Genomic DNA, 24,099 nt, shown 5'->3' on the forward strand with positions numbered 1-24,099 from the left:
GGACTGGGCAGCCATGTACGGGGCACGTCCTGAGGAATTCAAACCATTTCACAGGCGCAAGGATGAACTCTCGATTCAGGCCGATTGCCTACTATGGGGAAACCGAGTAGTCATGCCCCAGATGGGCAGAGAGATGTTCATCAGAGAACTCCACAATGAGCACCCGGGCATTGTCATGATGAAGGCAATTGCCAGGTCACACGTTTGGTGGCCAGGGATAGACGCAGACCTGGAACTTTGTGTTTGCAGGTGCAACATGTGTGCCCAGCTGGGCAATGCGCCCAGGGAAGCCCCCCTTAGCCCCTGGTCCTGGCCCGCCAAACCATGGTCACTCATCCATGTGGACTACGCAGGTCCTTTCATGGGAAAAATGTTTTTGGTTGTAGTAGACGCCTACTCCAAATGGATCGAGTGTAACATTCTCAATTCAAGCACATCCTCTGCCACGGTAGAAAGTCTACGGGCAATGTTCACCGCCCACGGTCTACCGGACGTCTTGGTCAGTGACAATGGCCCGTGCTTCACAAGCACTGAATTCCAGGACTTCATGGCAGGCAATGGTATTAATTATGTCAGAACGGCACCATTGAAGCCAGCCTCAAACGGCCAGGCGGAACGAGCAGTGCAGATAATCAAACAGGGGATGCTCAGAATCCAAGGGGGTTCCCTACAAAGCCGCTTATCACGCCTCCTGTTGGCCTACAGATCCCGACCACACTCACTCACAGGGGTTCCACCCGCAGAGCTGCTAATGAAAAGGACGCTCAAAACCAGGTTATCCCTTATACACCCCACCATGAAAGAAATTGTTGAGAGCAGGTGCCGGTCACAATGTGACTACCATGACAGGAATGCGAGGGCGCGATGTATTGATGTCAATGACCCTGTCTTTGTCCTCAACTACGCTGCAGGGCCCAAATGGCTCGCAGGCACTGTGGTTGCCAAAGAAGGGAATAGGATTCTGGTAGTTAAACTTACCAATGGACAAATCTGCCGCAAACACGTGGATCAAACAAAAAGGAGGTTCAGCAACCCCATAGAAGAAGCAGAGGAAGAACATGATGTAGAGTTTACTCCACCACAGGTGACTGAACACCGGAACCAGAGGGAGGAGAGCTCAGTCACTGTGGGCAGTCCGGACAGGCCTGAGGCACCGCAAACAGCAGACACTCAGGCCAGCGCCCAAAAACCGGAGCCCCAACTCAGGCGCTCTACAAGGGAGCATAAACCACCAGAGAGACTCAGCCTGTGATCCCAATAAGACTTTGGGGGGGAAGGTGATGTCATGTATTCAACCAGCATTGTAACCCATGTATAAACTGACCTAAGTTGTACACCGTGAGAACACTGACCACTAGGTGGTGAACTTGTGGGAGACACTCCTAACCTGGACTTTCAGGTATAAAAGGGGAAGCTCCACCCACCTTCATCACTTCAGTGCTGGAATAAAAGTTGCTGGTCACAGAGTGACCTTCTCTCAAGCATGGGCCTCGTGTGCATTTGTACTGTATAGTAAGGACATATCAGTCCAGTGCCTCTATATTTAGCTACATTCTTTCTTCAAAACTGAAAAACCGTAGCTGCCCTCTCCTGAAGGTCCTGCCCTGAAGGTCCTGCCCTGAAAGGCCTCTCCTGAAGGTCCTGCCCTGAAGGGCCTCTCCTGAAGGTCCTGCCCTGAAGGTCCTACCCTGAAAGGCCTCTCCTGAAGGTCCTGCCCTGAAGGGCCTCTCCTGAAGGTCCTGCCCTGAAGGTCCTACCCTGAAAGGCCTCTCCTGAAGGTCCTGCCCTGAAGGTCCTACCCTGAAAGGCCTCTCCTGAAGGTCCTGCCCTGAAGGGCCTCTCCTGAAGGTCCTGCCCTGAAGGTCCTCTCCTGAAGGGCCTCCTCTAATCATGCACCACAGTCTCTGCAACCTCCTGCTGTGCTGTAACTGTCTCTGCTTTACTTTCTTGCCATCCATCTCACCAGTGTCTCTTGGATGAGCACCGTCTATCCATTGGAGGAAACATTAACCGAGGCCTTGTCTACCCCTCGACGTTGACTTGCTAAAGGGGCCAGGAATTCTCCCAGTGTTGTGGCCAAAATCCATCCCCAACCAATGCCTTCAAAACTCAGATTAATTAGTCATTCATTTCATGCACTAGGATTACACGGGATATACGGCACAGAAACAGGCCATACGGCCCAACCAGTCCATGCCGGCATTTATTGTCCCACTCGAGCCCCCTCCCGTCTTTCCTCATCTAACTCAGCATAACCCTCTATTCCCTTCTCCCCCATACGCTTGTCCAGCCTCCCCTTAAATGCATCGATACTATTCGCCTCAACTCCTCCCTGTGGGAGCGAGTTCCACATTCTCACCGCTCTCTGGGTAAAGAAGTTTTCCTGATGATATCAGAATGAGAGGTTATACCCATCAGAAAAGATTCTCGACAAAAGATGACCATATAGAGGTAGAGAAGATGTTTCCACTTGTGTGAGGGGGCGGGTCCAGAATTATTGAAGAAGTGATCAGTTTACTGCCTTTCTCCCCAATTTCATAAACGTTTAAATTCATAATTTCAGTTACTGTCTTATTAAGAGTTTATATAATTTAATATCAAAACAGAAAATGCTGGAGACACTCAGCGGGTCTGCGGAGAGAGAAACAGAGTTAACGTTTCCGGTCGGTGACCTTTTGTTCGAACTGTAATATACGGGGCAGAATTTGGTCAAGGTCTCCGCCCACCAAAGTGTCACCAATGGGCGGCGAGATACCAGACGGCACTTTGGGCTGGGTATTCATGGCCGAGGTCCCTCGAAGGTCAGCGGGCGGCAAATGGACGACGTACGCCGCCAATCTGGGCGGCAGCGGGCGGGAGCTCTCATTGTCGGCGGCAGAGGCGCTTGCCGCCCAAGTGCCTCCGAGGTTGGAGTGAGGCCCACGGAGGGTCGAGGAGCTGAAAGTAAAAATCATCAGGAAAAAACGCTAAAAACTATCGGGAGACCTTCAGGGGACCCCATCCAGGTAAATCGCGGTGGGAAAAAAAAAAAATAAAATGTTGGCTAACCTTTTTTTTAGGTTCTTCAGGCTTGCCGTCGGGGACAGACCGGCCTCGAGCCCGCGGCACGACCCGTTCTGCCGCCGAGTCCCGCCCGCAGGAATCTGGGAGCTCGGCGGGCGGGAGCTGAGTTGCGTCACTCGGCTGTCCGCTGATGTCAGCGGGCGGTTCTCAGTGGCTTTCCCCTCCCGCCTGCGCCAGGCCGCCCCGAAAGTGGCACCGGGCGGATCCTGCAGAGGAATGTCAGCGGCAGTGGGGGGCAGTGGGCCGTGAGTTGATCAATTTCAGCCCCGTGGTTTTACAGAGAAGCAACGCTAAATCTCTGATACAAACCCGCCTTTATTTGGTTCAATGGGATTTACAAACTTGCCCTCTGCCCCCTCAGGTCACTTTGCTGAACATCCTTCAGCATCAATCTTCCTGATCCATCATTTGTTCTTCAAATAAATCATTCCTCGATCCGCCACAGAATATTTACGATATTTTCTATCTTATTAAAGAGGCCAAGCTTTCCTCTCCTGATGACTGATCCCTCGGGCTCGCTCTGAAATGTGGCCCTGTTGATAAGACTTTTCTCTAATCGCAGGGCGCGATGGGGTCACGCAAGATTGTTTGTGTTGAGTTTTCAAAGAGTTTACATTCTTCACTCCTCCCCCACCCCCGTGTTTGTGTGATTAAATACTTTTCCTGTGGAGTGACTAAACCATAAAACCTTTCTCTAAACTGAGCCGTCGGAATATACGCTAACACCGGGGTGAGCGGGAACCATGGCAACGCACCATTGGAAAGGTTGATTGATGTCGGACAACGATAATCCTCGGGGAGCCATGTCCAGCAGCAACACCACAGAGACAACCGTCCTCTAAAGACACAGCGGCATGGTACGGCCAGGTCAAAGGGCAGAGACCTTACCCTTGGTACAGTATATTTATCCTCGAGTACTGTTGTTCACTCAGTGATGGTTGAACTTCAACCCCACCCCAGCAGAGCCAGGAATTAGAGATCATCCAGGTGCCCCCGCCACACAGCACTACCCCCCCCCCCCCAGTTATCAAAATCCACGATGAGGCCTTGGACAACGTGGACCATTTTCCATACCTCGGGAACCTACTGTCAACAAGGGCAGACATCCACAACAAGGTCCAACACCGCCTTCAATGCGCTAGTGCAGCCTTTGGTCACCTGAGGAAGAGAGTGTTTGAAGACCAGGACCTCAAACCCGGCAGGGCTGTAGTGATACCCGCCCTCCTATATGGCTCAGAGACATGGACTATGTACAGCAGGCACCTCAAAACACCTCAAAACACTGGAGAAGTACCACCAACGCTGCCTCGGCAAGATCTTGCCAGTCCATTGGGAGGATAGGCACACCAACGTCAGTGTTCTCACTCAGGCCAACATCCCCAGCATCAAAGCATTGACCACACTCGATCAGCTCCGCTGGGCGGGCCACATTGTCCGCATGCCTGAAACGAGACTCCCAAAACAAGCGCTCTACACAGAGCTCCGACACGGCAAGCGAGCCCCAGGTGGGCAGAGGATGGGACCAGGAGGAGTCAGAGGTCAGGGCCAGGAGGAGTCAGAGGTCAGGGCCAGGAGGAGTCAGAGGTCGGGGCCAGTAGGAGTCGGAGATTGGGACCAGGAGGAGTCAGAGGTCAGGGCCAGGAGATGTCAGAGGTTGGGACCAGGAGGAGTCAGAGGTCAGGGCCAGTAGGAGTCGGAGAGTTGGGCCAGGAGGTCAGAGGTCGGAGCCAGTAGGAGTCAGAGAGTTGGGCCAGGAGGTTGGGGCCAGGAGGTCAGAGGTCGGGGCCAGTAGGAGTCGGAGGTCGGGCCCTGGTGTTTAACCGGCTGTAGGCTCGATGGGTTAGATGGACCAACGTCTTCCCAGTTTCTTGACTGCAGACCCAAGTCCCCAATTACAGCCAACTTTATACCCCATTGTCATGAAGCCCCGTTTTATAATCGGTTGGTTTGCTCTGGTTCAATGGTCCGACAACCTTGAGGGTAGAAAAACAACTCGTGTCTCAACTCCAATTGTCAGCGACCTTGTTCACCTTGTCTTGTAGTTTGACAAACTCCAACCATCAGCGATTTCGTACAGGATGAGCATTCTGGTAATCAGTGTATTCTGGGATTGCAAATATTGGGCCAAGCTCCCATTTTATAACTGCAACGTATCCCACACCAGGTCCGGGTCTGTATGGTTCAGTCCCACACCAAGTCCGGGTCTGTATGGTTCAGTCCTACACCAGGTCCAGGTCTGTATGGTTCAGTCCCACACCAGGTCCGGGTCTGTATGGTTCAGTCCCACACCAGGTCCGGGTCTGTATGGTTCAATCCCACACCAGGTCCGGATCTGTATGGTTCAGTCCCACACCAGGTCCGGGTCTGTATGGTTCAGTCCCACACCAGGTCCGGGTCTGTATGGTTCAGTCCCACACCAGGTCCGGGTCTGTATGGTTCAGTCCCACACCAGGTCCGGGTCTGTATGGTTCAGTCCCACACCAGGTCCGGGTCTGTATGGTTCAATCCCACACCAAGTCCAGGTCTGTATGGTTCAATCCCACACCAGGTCCGGGTCTGTATGGTTCAATCCCACACCAGGTCCGGGTCTGTATGGTTCAGTCCCACACCAGGTCCGGGTCTGTATGGTTCAGTCCCACACCAGGTCCAGGTCTGTATGGTTCAATCCCACACCAGGTCCGGGTCTGTATGGTTCAGTCCCACACCAGGTCCAGGTCTGTATGGTTCAGTCCCACACCAAGTCCGGGTCTGTATGGTTCAGTCCCACACCAAGTCCGGGTCTGTATGGTTCAGTCCCACACCAAGTCCGGGTCTGTATGGTTCAGTCCCACACAGAATGTAGATCAAGTTGCAAAACACAATTTTATCCCAAACCCATGTTTTGATTTATTTTCTATTTATATTATATCAGACACTCCACCCTCCAACACCTTCTCTACATGAACCGTTCTCAGTCACTTTGAACATTAAGCCACTTGTTGCCCTGCTGTTGTGAGGGGCCAGGGTTTGAGACACGCCGCTATCAGTCAGCCCCGATCTTGCTCACAACCCTCGCCTCACACTCCTGTAATTCCCAGCGGGGTACAGCGGGACCCTAACCGATTCTCCTTTCTGTGAGACAGTAGTCCCATGGCCAATTGCGGAACCCACCTGTTAGCACTTGGTAAGCCGACATTAGTTGAGCAAATGGAGCCGGACTATTGCGGTGTAAGATAGGCGATGGACGCCATGATGTTTGAGACAAGACTTTGGTCTGCTCTCTAGCTCGCTGCTGAAGCACACAGAGGGTAAACAGAGGGTGTGCGAGGAAAGTACATTTAACACAGATGAGGAGACTGTGAAAAAAGCTCTACTTAATTCTATGATAAGACCCAAATTGAATTGCATATTGAGAGGGCAGCCCGACATTGAACATTGCAACACAGATAAAATATAGAAGAAAGAATTGCATTTATATAGCGCCTTTCATGACTTCAGGACGTCCCAATGCGTTTTACAGCCAATGAAATACTTTTGGAGTGTAGTCGCTGTTGTAATGTGGGAAACGCGGCAGCCAATTAGCGCACAGCAAGCTCCCACACACAGCAATGTGATAATGATCCAGATCATGTGTTTTTGTTATATTGATTGAGGGCTAAGAATTGGCCCAGGACACCGGGGAGAACTCCCCTGCTCTTCTTCGAACGAGTGCCATGGGATCTTTTACATCCACCTGAGAGAGCAGACGGGGCCTTGGCTTAATGTTTCATCCGAAAGACGGCACCTCCAACAGTGCAGCACTCCCTCAGTGTGGCGTTCCCTCAGTACTACCCCTCCGACAGTGCGGCGCTCCCTCAGTACTGCCCCTCCGACAGTGTGGCGCTCCCTCAGCACTGCCCCTCCGACAGTGTGGCGCTCCCTCAGTACTGCCCCTCCGACAGTGTGGCACTCCCTCAGTACTGCCCCTCCGACAGTGTGGCGCTCCCTCAGTACTGCCCCTCCGACAGTGTGGCGCTCCCTCAGCACTGCCCCTCTGACAATGTGGCGCTCCCTCAGTACTGCCCCTCCGACAGTGTGGCGCTCCCTCAGTACTGCCCCTCCGACAGTGTGGCACTCCCTCAGTACTGCCCCTCCGACAGTGTGGCGCTCCCTCAGCACTGCCCCTCCGACAGTGTGGCGCTCCCTCAGTACTGCCCCTCCGACAGCGCAGTACGATGCTCCCTCAGTACCTCCCCTCTGACAGTACGGCGCTCCCTCAGTACTGCCCCTCCGACAGCGCAGTGCGGCGCTCCCTCAGTACTGCCCCTCTGACAGTGCAGCGCTCCCTCAGTACTGCCCCTCTGACAGTGCAGCGCTCCCTCAGTACTGCCCCTCTGACAGTGCAGCGCTCCCTCAGTACTGCCCATCCGACAGTGCGGCCCTCCCTCAGTACTGCCCCTCCAACAGTGCGGCCCTCCCTCAGTACTGCCCCTCCTACAGTGCGGCCCTCCCTCAGTACTGCCACTCCGACAGTGCGGCCCCCCCTCAGTACTGCCACTCCGACAGTGCGGCACTCCCTCAGTACTGCCCCTCCGACAGTGCGGCACTCCCTCAGTACTGCCCCTCCAACAGTGCGGCACTCCCTCAGTACTACACTGGATTTTTGTGCTCAAGTCCTTGGAGTCGGATTTGAACCCATGACCTTCTGACTCAGCGGCGAGTGTGATGCGCACTGAGCCACAGCTGATAGAGCGAGTGAAAGAGATGGCCATGTAGAGGGGGCTCGGGAGGGCTAGCCCAAGGCAACTGTTGGCTCTATCAATGGTGAGGCAAAGGGGAATGAGGGGGTGGGTAACAAAAGGTTAGAGAGAGGAACGGTGTGTTCGGGATGGGAGGTGGGTTTCTTGTGTGTGTGCAATAAAAGTTGAAACTGCGTACTGTTGAACTAAGCAAGGTACAACCTTTGCTCTGCTTTATTACCTCAAGTGCCTGACTCTCAAAATGGCTGGCCTTTTATACCAGAGCAGCACCATGTGCATGGTGCTCAGTGGCCTCCAACAATGACACCATCTGGTGGCTACAAGCAGAATGTACATACATGACAGTTTCCAACTCTGATTGGTCACCATTGTGGAGCTTTCATCATTTGTCCTCTCACCTACCTGGTCATCACTTGTCCTCCCACCTACCTGGTCATCACCTGTCCTCCCACCTACCTGGTCATCACCTGTCCTCCCACCTACCTGGTCATCACTTGTCCTCCCACCTACCTGGTCATCACCTGTCCTCCCACCTACCTGGTCATCACTTGTCCTCCCACCTATCTGGTCATCACCTGTCCTCCCACCTACCTGGTCATCACCTGTCCTCCCACCTACCTGGTCATCACCTGTCCTCCTACCTACCTGGTCATCACCTGTCCTCTCACCTACCTGGTCATCACCTGTCCTCCCACCTACCTGGTCATCACCTGTCCTCCCACCTACCTGGTCATCACTTGTCCTCCTACCTACCTGGTCATCACCTGTCCTCTCACCTACCTGGTCATCACCTGTCCTCCCACCTACCTGGTCATCACCTGTCCTCTCACCTACCTGGTCATCACCTGTCCTCCCACCTACCTGGTCATCACCTGTCCTTCCACCTACCTGGTCATCACCTGTCCTCCCACCTACCTGGTCATCACTTGTCCTCCCACCTACCTGGTCATCACCTGTCCTCCCACCTACCTGGTCATCACCTGTCCTCTCACCTACCTGGTCATCACCTGTCCTCTCACCTATCTGGTCATCATTTGTCCTCCCACCTACCTGGTCATCACCTGTCCTCCCACCTACCTGGTCATCACCTGTCCTCTCACCTACCTGGTCATCACCTGTCCTCCCACCTACCTGGTCATCACCTGTCCTCCCACCTATCTGGTCATCACCTGTCCTCTCACCTACCTGGTCATCACCTGTCCTCCCACCTACCTGGTCATCACCTGTCCTCTCACCTACCTGGTCATCATCTGTCCTCCCACCTACCTGGTCATCACCTGTCCTCCCACCTACCTGGTCATCACCTGTCCTCCCACCTACCTGGTCATCACCTGTCCTCCCACCTACCTGGTCATCACCTGTCCTCCCACCTACCTGGTCATCACCTGTCCTCTCACCTACCTGGTCATCATCTGTCCTCCCACCTACCTGGTCATCACCTGTCCTCCCACCTACCTGGTCATCACCTGTCCTCCCACCTACCTGGTCATCACCTGTCCTCCCACCTACCTGGTCATCATCTGTCCTCCCACCTACCTGGTCATCACCTGTCCTCCCACCTACCTGGTCATCACCTGTCCTCTCACCTACCTGGTCAAACAGCCTCCTTTTCTCAGTGTAACAATTAAACTAAAGAAAATGAAAAAAACCTCACAATTTCTTTGATGCCACAGGATGTTTGTTGCAGGTGTTGCTAGCAGCCGTGACCAGGAGATGAATCTTCACTTCCTGGACAATGCTGGCAGGATGGGAACCCGATATTGGTCCTCGAGCCTCGGTAACCTTGTTTACGTGAGCTGCCCATTCCCATCGGCGCAGCACCGACAGAAGATGATCAATGGTGAGCCTCGCTGCCCGGGCTTGTTGCTGCCGCAGTCTCCGCGAGGGCAACGCAAGGTTTACGTATGTGAGGGGCCGACTGGGATCCCTGAAAAACTGTCTGACTCAACACCGGGTCGCGTGTTCTTGGGGCACCGGGTGTTGGCGCAGAATGAGGGGGACAAGGTCCAGTATCCCCCCCAATCTCCCCTGGTCATACTTCAGGACACAAACCGTTATTGTGTCAAACATTTCAGGTGAAGCTGACCTTTCAGCGATCGGAATGCGACAGAAAGGTCACAGAAGGTTTTACGAGAAGGGCAAGTGGGCGGTTTGGCAGCATCACATCGCCATTGGAGGAGGACCAATAACAATCCTCAAAGGGAAAACTTCTTGTTCCACAAAACATCTTTCAACGTTGAATTATTTAATTGACGGTTGTTTATTATCACTAAAAACAGGAGAGGGCTGACTAACTCGCAGTCAGGCCTCAGCTCCTCACTCGCACAACATCACTTGTCAGCAGGGAGCGAGAAGCTTATCAGTCTGGCCACCTCATGATCATGATCGATGAGATCATTGTGACAATTATGACTGGTTGCTGCGTGAGACCATTTCTCTCTCTCGCTCACCTCTGACACAGCCAAGCCTCGTTGATGACACCGTGATCCTCTGCACATCCCTCTTTTGTTCTTCTTAAGTTCCAATCAGTCTGTCTACACATTATTCCTCTTCCCTCCATCCTCACTGTGTTAAAATCCTGACTCACCACACTGCCTTCTAATCTCACACTTTCCCTCAAACCCTCCATAAACTTCAGCTCATCCAAAACTCGGCTGACCCGTGTCCTAACTCACACCACGTCCCGCTCACCCATCACCCCCCGTGCTCACTGACCCCGTGTCCTAACTCGCACCGAGTCCCGCTCACCCATCACCCCCTGTGCTCACTGTCCCGTGTCCTAACTCGCAACGAGTCCCGCTCACCCATCACCCCCTGTGCTCACTGCCCCGTGTCCTAACTCACACCACGTCCCGCTCACCCATCACCCCCTGTGCTCACTGACCCGTGTCCTAACTCGCAACGAGTCCCGCTCACCCATCACCCCCTGTGCTCACTGCCCCGTGTCCTAACTCACACCACGTCCCGCTCACCCATCACCCCCTGTGCTCACTGTCCCATGTCCTAACTCACACCGAGTCCCGCTCACCCATCACCCCCTGTGCTCACTGTCCCATGTCCTAACTCGCAACGAGTCCCACTCACCCATCACCCCCTGTGCTCACTGTCCCGTGTCCTAACTCGCACCGAGTCCCGCTCACCCATCACCCCCTGTGCCCCGTGTCCTAACTCGCACCGAGTCCCGCTCACCCATCATCCCCTGTGCTTACTGCCCCATGTCCTAACTTGCACCGAGTCCTGCTCACCCATCACCCCCTGTGCTCGCTGCCCCATGTCCTAACTTGCACCAAGTCCCGCTCACCCATCACCCCCTGTGCTCACTGCCCCATGTCCTAACTCGCACCGAGTCCCGCTCACCCATCACCCCCTGTGCCCCGTGTCCTAACTCGCACTGAGTCCCGCTCACCCATTGCCCCCTGTGCTCGCTGCCCCGTGTCCTAACTCGCACCGAGTCCCGCTCACCCATCACCCCCTGTGCCCCGTGTCCTAACTCGCACCGAGTCCCGCTCACCCATCACCCCCTGTGCTCACTGACCCGTGTCCTAACTCGCATCAAGTCCTGCTCACCCATCACTCCCTGTGCTCGCTGCCCCGTGTCCTAACTCACACCAAGTCCCACTCACCCATTGCCCCCTGTGCTCGCTGCCCCGTGTCCTAACTCACACCAAGTCCCGCTCACCCATGGCCCCCTGTGCTCGCTGCCCCATGTCCTAACTTGCACCAAGTCCCGCTCACCCATCACCCCTTGTGCTCACTGCCCCATGTCCTAACTCGCACTGAGTCCCGCTCACCCATCACCCCCTGTGCCCCATGTCCTAACTCGCACCGAGTCCCGCTCACCCATTGCCCCCTGTGCTCGCTGCCCCGTGTCCTAACTCACACCAAGTCCCGCTCACCCATTGCTCCCTGTGCTCGCTGCCCCATGTCCTAACTTGCACCAAGTCCCGCTCACCCATTGCCCTCTGTACTCGCTGCCCCGTGTCCTAACTCGCACCGAGTCCCGCTCACCCATCACCCCCTGTGCCCCGAGTCCTAACTCGCACCGAGTCCCGCTCACCCATTGCCCCCTGTACTCGCTGCCCCGTGTCCTAACTCGCATCAAGTCCCGCTCACCCATCACTCCCTGTGCTCGCTGCCCCATGTCCTAACTCGGACCGAGTCCCACTCATCCATTGCCCCCTGTGCTCGCTGCCTCGTGTCCTAACTCGCATCAAGTCCCGCTCACCCATCACTCCCTGTGCTCGCTGCCCCATGTCCTAACTCGGACCGAGTCCCACTCATCCATTACCCCCTGTGCTCGCTGCCCCGTGTCCTAACTCGCACCCAGTCCCGCTCACCCATCACCCCCTGTGTTCGCTGCCCGTGTCCTAACTCGCACCAAGTTCCGCTCACCCATCACCCCCTGTGCTCGCTGCCCCACAGCTTGAGGTCTGTCAGGAGCCATTGAGGTGGGGTTAGTGTAGGAGGCTGCACCTTGAGGGTGCCAGGCTGCAGATACTCAGAGATTAGAATTATTGATCGGCTGAAACATTGAATTTCGGTCTGTGGCGAAAGAATGACGAGGGCCGTCTCTGCCCAATCACCATTGCATCGCTCCCTAATTATTATCGCAATACCGAATTAAGCAGATAGAAAATCACAAAGCTCTGAATTAAAAATACCAAACAGAGATTATACGCCAGAGTAATTAAACAAGGAATGGGGATTGATATTCTAATTAATCGAAGTGTAAATCTATGATTAGTTTAAACCACGCGATCTAATTAGGGAATGAATTAAGCAGTGTGAAATGTATCGGATATGAGTAATTGCATCCAATGAGAACGGTCCAATCATGACCCACCTTCCCCGTCTGGAGGAAAAACGTTGATATTTCATGGGCTCAATTTTCCCCAAAGCTTTTTTTTGCGTACTTAAAGAGTCACGCCCGTTTTTTGTGAGCCCAGGTACTCCAAAAAAAATGTTCTACGTTTCCCCGTTGGATTTCTTCATTTTGGTGCAGCCATATCTGTCCGTCAGTTTAGGGGGCGGAGCCTTGATCTGCGCCAAAAAGCTCGGGCTACCATGGCAACCAGGGACACAATGCGAGCTGAGGCTGCAGAGTGAATGATACACCAACACATTAAAACACATTGCAGCAACTTAAAAACACTCTCTCTCCCTCCTCTCCCTCTCCCTCCTCTCTCTCCCTTCTCCTCTCCTCTCTCCTCTCTCTCCCTCTGTCCGGGCATCTGCTGCACTTACCTGCGTCCATTCCCATATCTGGGCCCATTCCCTTACCCGGACCGATTCCCTTACCTGGACCCATTCCCTTACCCGGACCGATTCCCTTACCCGGACCGATTCCCTTACCTGGACCCATTCCCTTACCCGGACCGATTCCCTTACCCGGACCGATTCCCTTACCTGGGCCCATTCCCTTACCTGGGCCCATTCCCTTACCAGGGCCCATTCCCTTACCCGGACCGATTCCCTTACCCTGACCGATTCCCTTACCCGGACCGATTCCCTTACCTGGACCGATTCCCTTACCCGGACCGATTCCCTTACCCGGACCGATTCCCTTACCTGGGCCCATTCCCTTACCCGGACCCATTCCCTTACCCGGACCGATTCCCTTACCCGGACCGATTCCCTTACCTGGACCCATTCCCTTACCCGGACCGATTCCCTTACCCGGACCGATTCCCTTACCTGGACCCATTCCCTTACCCGGACCGATTCCCTTACCCAGACCGATTCCCTTACCTGGGCCCATTCCCTTACCTGGGCCCATTCCCTTACCAGGACCCATTCCCTTACCCGGACCGATTCCCTTACCCGGACCGATTCCCTTACCTGGGCCGATTCCCTTACCCGGGCCGATTCACTTACCCGGACCGATTCCCTTACCCGGGCCGATTCCCTTACCTTGGCCCATTCCCTTACCTGCCCCGATTCCCTTACCTGGGCCGATTCCCTTACCTGGGCCCATTCCCTTACCCGGGCCGATTCCCTTACCTGGGCCCATTCCCTTACCCGGGCCCATTCCCTTACCCGGGCCGATTCCCTTACCTGGGCCCATTCCCTTACCTGGGCCCATTCCCTTACCTGGGCCCATTCCCTTACCAGGGCCCATTCCCTTACCCGGACCGATTCCCTTACCCTGACCGATTCCCTTACCCGGACCGATTCCCTTACCTGGGCCCATTCCCTTACCCGGACCGATTCCCTTACCCGGACCGATTCCCTTACCCGGACCGATTCCCTTACCTGGGCCCACTCCCTTACCCGGACCGATTCCCTTACCCGGACCGATTCCCTTACCCGGACCGATTCCCTTACCCGGACCCATTCCCTTACCTGGACCCATTCCCTTACCAGGGCCGATTCCCTTACCCGGGCCGATTCCCTTACCCGGACCGATTCCCTTACCCGGACCGATTCCCTTACCCGGGCCGATTCCCTTACCCGGGCCGATTCCCTTACCTGGGCCCATTCCCTTACCTGGGCCGATTCCCTTACCTGGGCCCATTCCCTTACCTGGGCCCATTCCCTTACCTACCCCGATTCCCTTACCTGGGCCCATTCCCTTACCCGGGCCCATTCCCTTACCTGGGCCCATTCCCTTACCTGGGCCCATTCCCTTACCTGGGCCCATTCCCTTACCTGGGCCCATTCCCTTACCTGGGCCGATTCCCTTACCCGGACCCATTCCCTTACCCGGGCCCATTCCCTTACCTGGGCCCATTCCCTTACCTGGGCCGATTCCCTTACCTGGGCCCATTCCCTTACCCGGGCCGATTCCCTTACCTGCCCCGATTATCTTACCTGCCCCGATTCCCTTACCTGCGCCCATTCTCTTACCTGGGCCCATTCCCTTACCTGGGCCCATTCCCTTACCTGGGCCCATTCCCTTACCCGGGCCCATTCCCTTACCCGGGCCGATTCCCTTACCTGTGCCGATTCCCTTACCTGGGCCCATTCCCTTACCTGGGCCGATTCCCTTACCTGCACCAATTCCCTTACCTTGGCCGATTCCCTTACCTGGGCCCATTCCCTTACCTGGGCCTATTCCTTAACTCTCGGGAAGGGTTTTCTGGAGAGGCCACATACGCTGGCCTAAGCAGAACTGGAGTAACTCTCAGCTGGCCAAGTTACGCTGGTGCAAATTGATCGGGGAAACCGCAGTTTTTTAAACTTAGGCCAAAAAAAGCGGCCTGCTCCAAATAAACTTCACAAATCTCTGTGGAAATTGAGCCCTTAGTGTTAATCTGAAAGTTTACATAAAGTTCATATTTTGATCTTTTTATCCTTATATAATCCTTGTTCTATAACCCTAATTATATAAAACTCGATATATATAACCCCTCCTGGTACAAACTGCCCCTTGAAGTGGCTCAGTGAGCAGCACTCTCATCTCCGAGTCAGCAGGTTGTGGATTCAAATCCCACTCCAGGGACTTGAGCATAAAAATCTAGGGCGACACTCCCAGTGCAGTACTGGGGAAGCGGCGCACTGTCGGAGGGGCAGTACTGAGGGAGCGCCGCACTGTCGGAGGGGCAGTACTGAGGGAGCGCCGCACTGTCGGAGGGGCAGTACTGAGGGAGCGCCGCACTGTCGGAGGGGCAGTACTGAGGGAGTGCTGCACTGTCGGAGGGGCAGTACTGAGGGAGTGCCGCACTGTCGGAGGGGCAGTACTGAGGGAGCGCCGCACTGTCGGAGGGGCAGTACTGAGGGAGCGCCGCACTGTCGGAGGGGCAGTACTGAGGGAGCGCCGCACTGTCGGAGGGGCAGTACTGAGGGAGTGCTGCACTGTCGGAGGTGTCGCCCTTCGGATGAGACGTTAAACCGAGGCCCCATCTGCCTTCTCAGGTGGATGTAAAAGATCCCACGGAACTATTTTGAAGAGCAGGGGAGTTATCCCCGATTTCCTCGACAATGTTTATCCCTCAACCAACTTCGCTAACTAATATATCTGGCCATTACCGCATTGCTGTTTGTGGGAGTTTGCTGTGCTCAATCTGGCTGCTATGTTTCCTACATTACAACACTCCAAAATAAAGAGTAAATTGCCAGCCTTGGGGCCAGGTACATGGAAGCAGCATACTATGGCCTCTCGCACTCTCCTTCTCTTTGTTGTACAACCAGTTATTTCCTGACCTGCATGTTTCAGCTGGAGACAGGCAAGGTTTGAAATGCAGCCCTGTATGAAACGAGTACCAGGCTCGTTACACATCGCTCCTGTCCCCTGGGCCTCTCCTCAGCCCATTTCAAAATACATTTGAAACATATTATCCAAAGTCTTTGCTGAAAATAGCCGTGTCCCTGGAGGAATCTCCGGCTAGATTTGACATTTCCCATCGCAATATTTGGTCACTATCACAATCTTTCCCCCAAGGACGGTTTCAGTACATCTGTGAATTTATTTGACATTTTTAGCCGTTTAGCCGCTTTATCGGAAACATTTTATAGTAAAAATCAAAACACAATAACGCCGACTCTCCAATTAGAGATAATGAAAAATAAAATTTTCAGTCCAGCTCATGAAAATGTGTGTCTGTGCTCCAGATTGCTCAGTCCCCTCGGCTCATAATCCAGGTGCTTTGTGTCAGTCTCTCGCTCGCTGTGACGTTCAGCTTTGCGACTGTGAGCAAGGATTCTAACTTTGACAGTTGTTCAACGTCCTCAGTGACTGGTTTGCAACCTGCTTCCGTTCCCCATCACCCAACACAAACAATACCTTTGCATTCAGCACTTAGCTCCAACATTACCCCCTGACTCACTGAAGCCTCAGAATTCATTGAACACATTGCTGTACTGTTGGGGTACAGTCCCACACACACTGACTCTCACTGGGGTATGGGTCCCACACACACCGACTCTCACTGGGGTACAGTCCCACACACACTGACTCTCACTGGGGTACAGTCTCACACACACTGACTCTCACTGGGGTACGGGTCCCACACACACTGACTCTCACTGGGGTACAGGTCCCACACACACTGACTCTCACTGGGGTACAGTCCCACACACACTGACCCTCACTGGGGTACAGGTCTCACACACACTGACTCTCACTGGGGTACGGGTCCCACACACACTGACTCTCACTGGGGTACAGTCCCACACACACTGACTCTCACTGGGGTACGGGTCCCACACACACTGACTCTCACTGGGGTACGGGTCCCACACACACTGACTCTCACTGGTGTACGGGTCCCACACACACTAACTCTCACTGGGGTACGGGTCCCTCACACACTGACTCTCACTGGGGTACGGGTCCCTCACACACTGACTCTCACTGGGGTACGGGTCCCTCACACACTGACTCTCACTGGGGTACGGGTCCCACACACACTGACTCTCACTGGGGTACAGTCCCACACACACTGACTCTCACTGGGGTACGGGTCCCTCACACACTGACTCTCACTGGGGTAAGGGTCCCACACACACTGACTCTCACTGGGGTACAGTCCCACACACACTGACTCTCACTGGGGTACAGTCCCACACACACTGACTCTCACTGGGGTACGGGTCCCTCACACACTGACTCTCACTGGGGTATGGGTCCCACACACACCGACTCTCACTGGGGTACTTGTTAAGTTAATTTTCGGAGCCAGAGATGTTGTTTGGCAGTACTGAAGACGTATCACGCCGGTAAGAATTCACTTACTGGAACGGAGAAGACCTAACGTTTTCTGGCGTGGTTAGTGGGTGCGCAGTGGTTTGTACCCCGACTTCACGCCACTAGATGTGTTTGAATGTCGAGTCTATGAATGCGGGACTGCTATAGCGCTGTGTGCGGAGGGGCTGGGGAACTCCATCAGCAACTTCCTGATATCTGCGTTTAACTGCACTCGAGCAGACACCGAAAGTTGTGTGATTTACTCCTCACCATTGTTCCAGCCGCAAAATCATTGCCAATATACTTCTGGCTACGTCCGTGTGCTCATATTCAGTGGTCCAGAATTCACCCTCCAGGCAAAAGAAAAGCAATAATTTTACCTAAACACCGTGGGGCCCCTCGCCCGATAGAGAGGGAAGGAGCCCTGGCTGTGTACGTGAGGTGCAGCGATCGGGAAACTAATATTCATTTGTCAAGCATCTCCAATGGGAACAGGGGCTGAATATGAATTTTCGATCACATATCCGGAGCATAACTAAGACCGTCTATTTCCACCTCCGTAACATCGCCTGTCTCTGCCCCTGCCTCAGCTCATCCGCTGCTGAAGCCCTCATCCATGCCTTTGTTACCTCCAGACTTGACTATTCCAACACACTCCTGGCTGGCCTCCCACATTCTACCCTACGTAAACTAGAGGTGATCCAAAACTCGGCAGCCCGTGTCCTAACTCACACCCAGTCCCGCTCACACATCACCCCCTGTGCTCACTGCCCCATGTCCTAACTCACACCGAGTCCTGCTCACCCATCACCCCCTGTGCTCACTGCCCCGTGTCCTAACTCACACCCAGTCCCACTCACCCATCACCCCCTGTGCTCGCTGCCCATGTCCTAACTCACACCGAGTCCTGCTCACCCATCACCCCCTGTGCTCACTGCCCCATGTCCTAACTCACACCGAGTCCCGCTCACCCATCACCCCCTGTGCTCACTGCCCCGTGTCCTAACTCACACCGAGTCCCACTCACCCATCACCCCCTCACTGACCTACATTGGCTCCTGGTTAAGCAACGCCCCGATTTCAAAATTCTCATCCTTATTTTAAAATCCCTCAAGGGCCTCGCCCCTCTCTATCTCTGTAATCTCCTCCAACCCCACAAACCCCCCGAGATATCTGCACTCCTCTAATTCTGCCCTCCTGACCATCCCTGATTATAATCGCTCCATCATCGGTGGCCATGCCTTCTGTTGCCTGGGTCCCAAGCTCTGGAATTCCCTCCCTAAACCTCTCCGCCTCTCTACCTCTCTTTCCTCCTTCAAGATGCTCCTTAAAACCTACCTCTGTGACCAAGCTTTTGGTCACCTGCCCTAATTTCTACTTGTGCTGCTTGGTGTCAAATTTTTATTGCATAACACTCCTGTGAAGCACCTTGGGACGTTTCACTACGTTAAAGGCGCTATATAAATACAGGTTGTGTTGTTGTTGCCCCAGGTGATGTATGGATGATGTGCCTGCCTGTATTTACAAGTGCTGGGCCTGCCAGGGCTGTGGTGTGTGCTCCGTGTACATGAATCACACAGTTAGAATACTGTGATTCCGATCAGCTCTCTGTCCCAATAAATGCTGAATAGCAGCCCGCCTCCCCGTGGAACCATTCCACATTTTATCATCAGTGAACACTGCAGCAACTGGCCCGAGCTCACACATATCAATTCCTCCGGGACTTCTAATCCACAGCACTTAGCCAAGCATCACTGTGTTTACAAATGGGGATGACTTGTTAACATGTATTTACTAATTAAAGGCAACACTTAAAAAACAAGGACCTAGCTGAACAATTACTGAGGTAGTGGCAGTTCACAGCACCGATTCATCACAGGAAATTGGGTTTAATTCCAGCCTCAGTCCCAACTCCCAGCTCCCTTCAATCACAGATCAGTGCGTCGGGCAGCACAGGTCGAATTGTCCAGCAATGAGCCACAATTCATTCTGCCCAGGTCACTGACCGTCTGTGGAGCAGCTGATGGAACTGGTCAGCCCAGCAACCAGATCACACGGTCACAGACACAGACCGGGGCCAAAAAGTCAACCATATTCTCTTCTGAGATGCCTCTCATATATTATTCAATAGAAATAACTCAAGAATTTAGAAGCAATTGGATTATTGAGCTCCGGCCATTCGATCCAATAACACAGCTCTCCTCCCACCCACACTGTCCCATCAAACACTCCCAGGACAGGTACAGGGGGTTAGATACAGAGTAAAGTTCCCTCTACACTGTCCCATCAAACACTCCCAGTGCAGGTACAGCACGGGGTTAGATACAGAGTAAAGTTCCCTCTACACTGTCCCATCAAACACTCCCAGGGCAGGTACAGGGGGTTAGATACAGAGTAAAGCTCCCTCTACACTGTCCCATCAAACACTCCCAGGGCAGGTACAGCACGGGGTTAGATACAGAGTAAAGCTCCCTCTACACTGTCCCATCAAACACTCCCAGGGCAGGTACAGCACCGGGTTAGATACAGAGTAAAGCTCCCTCTACACTGTCCCATCAAACACTCCCAGGGCAGGTACAGCACGGGGTTAGATACAGAGTAAAGCTCCCTCTACACTGTCCCATCAAACACTCCCAGGGCAGGTACAGGGGGTTAGATACAGAGTAAAGCTCCCTCTACACTGTCCCATCAAACACTCCTAGGGTAGGTAGAGGGAGCTTCACCTGATGCTGGGAAATGGCCGTGTTGGGGTGCCATGAGCATCAGTCTGAGGGAATTTGGGAAAAGTCTGCCCCGCAGCGAGGGAGAGGACAAACTGCACCTCTGTCGGATGGAGCACATTGCAACATTACAACAGTGACCGCAAAAATATACTGCTGGTCATGAAAGGCACTGTCGAAATGCAAATCGTTCTTTCTTTTTAATGAACCAATGTCCATCTGAAGTGCAGGTCAAAGAGTGTACACGGGCTGTGGGAGAGGACAGTGTACACGGGGTGTGAGAGAGGACAGTGTACACGGGCTATGGGAGGGGAGAGTGTACACGGGCTGTGGGAGGGGACAGTGTACACCGGCTGTGGGAGGGGAGAGTGTATATGGGCTGTGGGAGGGGAATGTGTACACAGGCTGTGGGAAGGGAGAGTGTACACGGGCTGTGAGAGGGGAGAGTGTACATGGGCTGTGGGAGGGGAGAGCGTACACCGGCTGTGGGAGGGGAGAGTATACACTGGCTGTGGGAGGGTGAGTGTACACGGGCTGTGGGAGGGGAGAGTGTACACGGGCTGTGGGAGGGGAAAGTGTACACGGGCTGTGGGAGGGAGAGTGTACACGGGCTGTGGGAGGGGAGAGTGTACACGGGCTGTGAGAGGGGAGAGTGTACATGGGCTGTGGGAGGGGAGAGCGTACACCGGCTGTGGGAGGGGAGAGTATACACTGGCTGTGGGAGGGTGAGTGTACACGGGCTGTGGGAGGGGAGAGTGTACACGGGCTGTGGGAGGGGAGAGTGTACACGGGCTGTGGGAGGGGAGAGGCTACACGGATTGTGGGAGGGGGAGTGTACATGGGCTGTGGGAGGGGAGAGTGTACACGGGCTGTGGGAGGGGGGAGTGTACACGGGCTGTGGGAGGGGGGAGTGTACATGTGCTGTGGGAGGGGAGAGTGTATATGGGCTGTGGGAGGGGAGAGTGTACACCGGCTGTGGGAAGGGAGAGTGTACACCGGCTATGGGAGGGGAGAGTGTATACGGGCTGTGGAAGGGGGTGTGTACATGGGCTGTGGGAGGGGGAGTGTACATGGGCTGTGGGAGGGGAGAGTGTACACGGGCTGTGGGAGGGGAGAGTGTACACGGGCTGTGGGAAGAGAGGGTGTACACAGGCTGTGGGAGGGGAGAGTGAACACGGGCTGTGGGAGCGGGGAGTGTACACGGGCTGTGGAGGAGGGAGTGTACACGGGCTGTGGGAGGGGGTTGTGTACACAGGCTGTGGGAGGGGTGTGTACACGGGCTGTGGGAGGGGACAGTGTACACCTGCTGTGGGAGAGGAGAGTGTATATGGGCTGTGGGAGGGGAATGTGTACACAGGCTGTGGGAAGAGAGAGTGTACGCGGGCTGTGGGAGGGGAGAGTGTACATGGGCTGTGGGAGGGGAGAATGTACACCGGCTGTGGGAGGGGAGATTGTACACTGGCTGTGGGAGGGGGGAGAGTACATCGGCTGTGGGAGGCGAGAGTGTACACGGGCTGTGGGAGGGGAGAGTGTACACAGGCTGTGGGAGGGGAGAGTGTACACAGGCTGTGGGAGGGGTGAGTGTACACCTGCTGTGGGAGGGGAGAGTGTGTACGGGCTGTGGAAGGGATTGTGTACATGGGCTGTGGGAGGGGGAGTGTACACGAGCAGTGGGAGGGGAGAGTGTACACGGGCTGTGGGAGGGGAAAGTGTACACGGGCTGTGGGAGGGGTGTGTACAAGGGCTGTGTGAGGGGACAGTGTACACGGGCTGTGGGAGGGGAGAGTGTACAACGGCTGTGGGAGGGGAGAGTGTACACCGGCTGTGGAAGGGAGAGTGTACACAAGCTGTGGAAGGGGGAGGTGTACATGGGCTGTGGGAGGGGGGAGTGTACACCGGCTGTGGGAGGGGAGAGTGTGTACGGGCTGTGGGAGGGGAGAGTGTACACGGGTTGTGGGAGGGAGAGTGTACACAAGCTGTGGAAGGGGGAGGTGTACACGGGCTGTGGGAGGGGAGAGTATACATGAGCTGTGGGAGGGGGGAGTGTAAATGGGCTGTGGGAGGGGAGAGTGTACACGGGCTGTCGGAGGGGAGAGTATACATGGGCTGTGGGAGGGTGAGTGTACACGGGCTGTGGGAGGGGGGAGTGTACACGGGCTGTGGGAGGGGAGAGTGTACACGGGTTGTGGGAGGGGAGAGTGTACACAAGCTGTGGAAGGGGGAGGTGTACACGGGCTGCGGGAGGGGAGAGTGTACACGGGATGTGGGAGGGGAGAGTGTACACGGCTTGTGGGAGGGGAGAGTATACACGGGCTGTGGGAGGGGGGAGTGTACACAGGCTGTGGGAGGGGGAGTGTACATGGGCTGTCGGAGGAGGGAGTGTACATGGGCTGTGGGAGGTGAGATTGAATATGGGCTGTGGGAGGGGAAAGTGTACACGGGCTGTGGGAGGGGTGTGTACACGGGCTGTGGGAGGGAGTTGTACACGGGCTATGGGAGGGGGGAGTGTACACGGGCTGTGGGAGGGGAGAGTGTACACGGGATGTGGGAGTGTACACGGGCTGTGGGAGGGGAGCGTGTACACGAGCAGTGGGAGGGGAGAGTGTTCACGGGCTGTGGGAGGGGAAAGTGTACACGGGCTGTGGGAGGGGTGTGTACAAGTGCTGTGGGAGGGGGGGTGTACACGGGCTATGGGAGGGGGGAGTGTACACGGGCTGTGGGAGGGGACGGTATACATGGGCTGTGGGAGGGGGAGTGTACACGGGCTGTGGGAGGGGAGAGTGTACACGGGCTGTGGGAGGGGAGAGTGTACACGGACTGTGGGAGGGGGAGTGCACACGGGCTGTGGGAGGGGAGAGTGTACACGGACTGTCGGAGGGGGAGTGTACACGGGCTGTGGGAGGGGGGAGTTTACATGGGCTGTGGGAGGGGAGAGTGTATATGGGCTGTGGGAGGGGAGAGTGTACACGGGATGTGGGAGGGGGGAGTGTACACGAGCAGTGGGAGGGGAGAGTGTACACGGGCTGTGGGAGGGGAAAGTGTACACGGGCTATGGGAGGGGGGAGTGTACATAGGCTGTGGGAGGGGACAGTGTACATGGGCTGTGGGAGGGGAGAGTATACACCGGCTATGGGAGGGGAGAGTGTTCATGGGCTGTGGGAGGGGAGAGTGTACATGGACTGTCGGAGTGGGAGTGTATACGGGCTGTGTGAGGGGACAGTGTACACGGGCTGTGGGAGGGGAGAGTGTACACCGGCTGTGGGAGGGGAGAGTGTACACGGGCTGTGGGACGGGTGGCAGTGTATACAGGCTGAGGGAGTGGGGAGTGTACATGGGCTGTGGGAGTGGGGAGTGTACATGGGCTGTGGGAGGGGAGAGTGTACACGGGCTGTGGGAGGGGTGTGTACACGGGCTGTGGGAGGGGGTTGTACACGGGCTATGGGAGGGGGGAGTGAACACGGGCTGTGGGAGGGGAGAGTGTACACGGGCTGTGGGACGGGTGGCAGTGTATACAGGCTGAGGGAGTGGGGAGTGTACATGGGCTGTGGGAGGGGGGAGTTTACATGGGCTGTGGGAGGGGAGAGTGTATATGGGCTGTGGGAGGGGAGAGTGTACACGGGATGTGGGAGGGGCGAGTGTACACGAGCAGTGGGAGGGGAGAGTGTACACGGGCTGTGGGAGGGGAAAGTGTACACGGGCTATGGGAGGGGGGAGTGTACATAGGCTGTGGGAGGGGACAGTGTACACGGGCTGTGGGAGGGGAGAGTGTACACCGGCTATGGGAGGGGAGAGTGTTCATGGGCTGTGGGAGGGGAGAGTGTACATGGACTGTCGGAGTGGGAGTGTATACGGGCTGTGTGAGGGGACAGTGTACACGGGCTGTGGGAGGGGAGAGTGTACACCGGCTGTGGGAGGGGAGAGTGTACACGGGCTGTGGGACGGGTGGCAGTGTATACAGGCTGAGGGAGTGGGG

This window comes from Pristiophorus japonicus, chromosome 21 (genome assembly GCF_044704955.1).
Source record: "Pristiophorus japonicus isolate sPriJap1 chromosome 21, sPriJap1.hap1, whole genome shotgun sequence".
In the NCBI taxonomy this organism is placed as follows: domain Eukaryota; kingdom Metazoa; phylum Chordata; class Chondrichthyes; family Pristiophoridae; genus Pristiophorus; species Pristiophorus japonicus.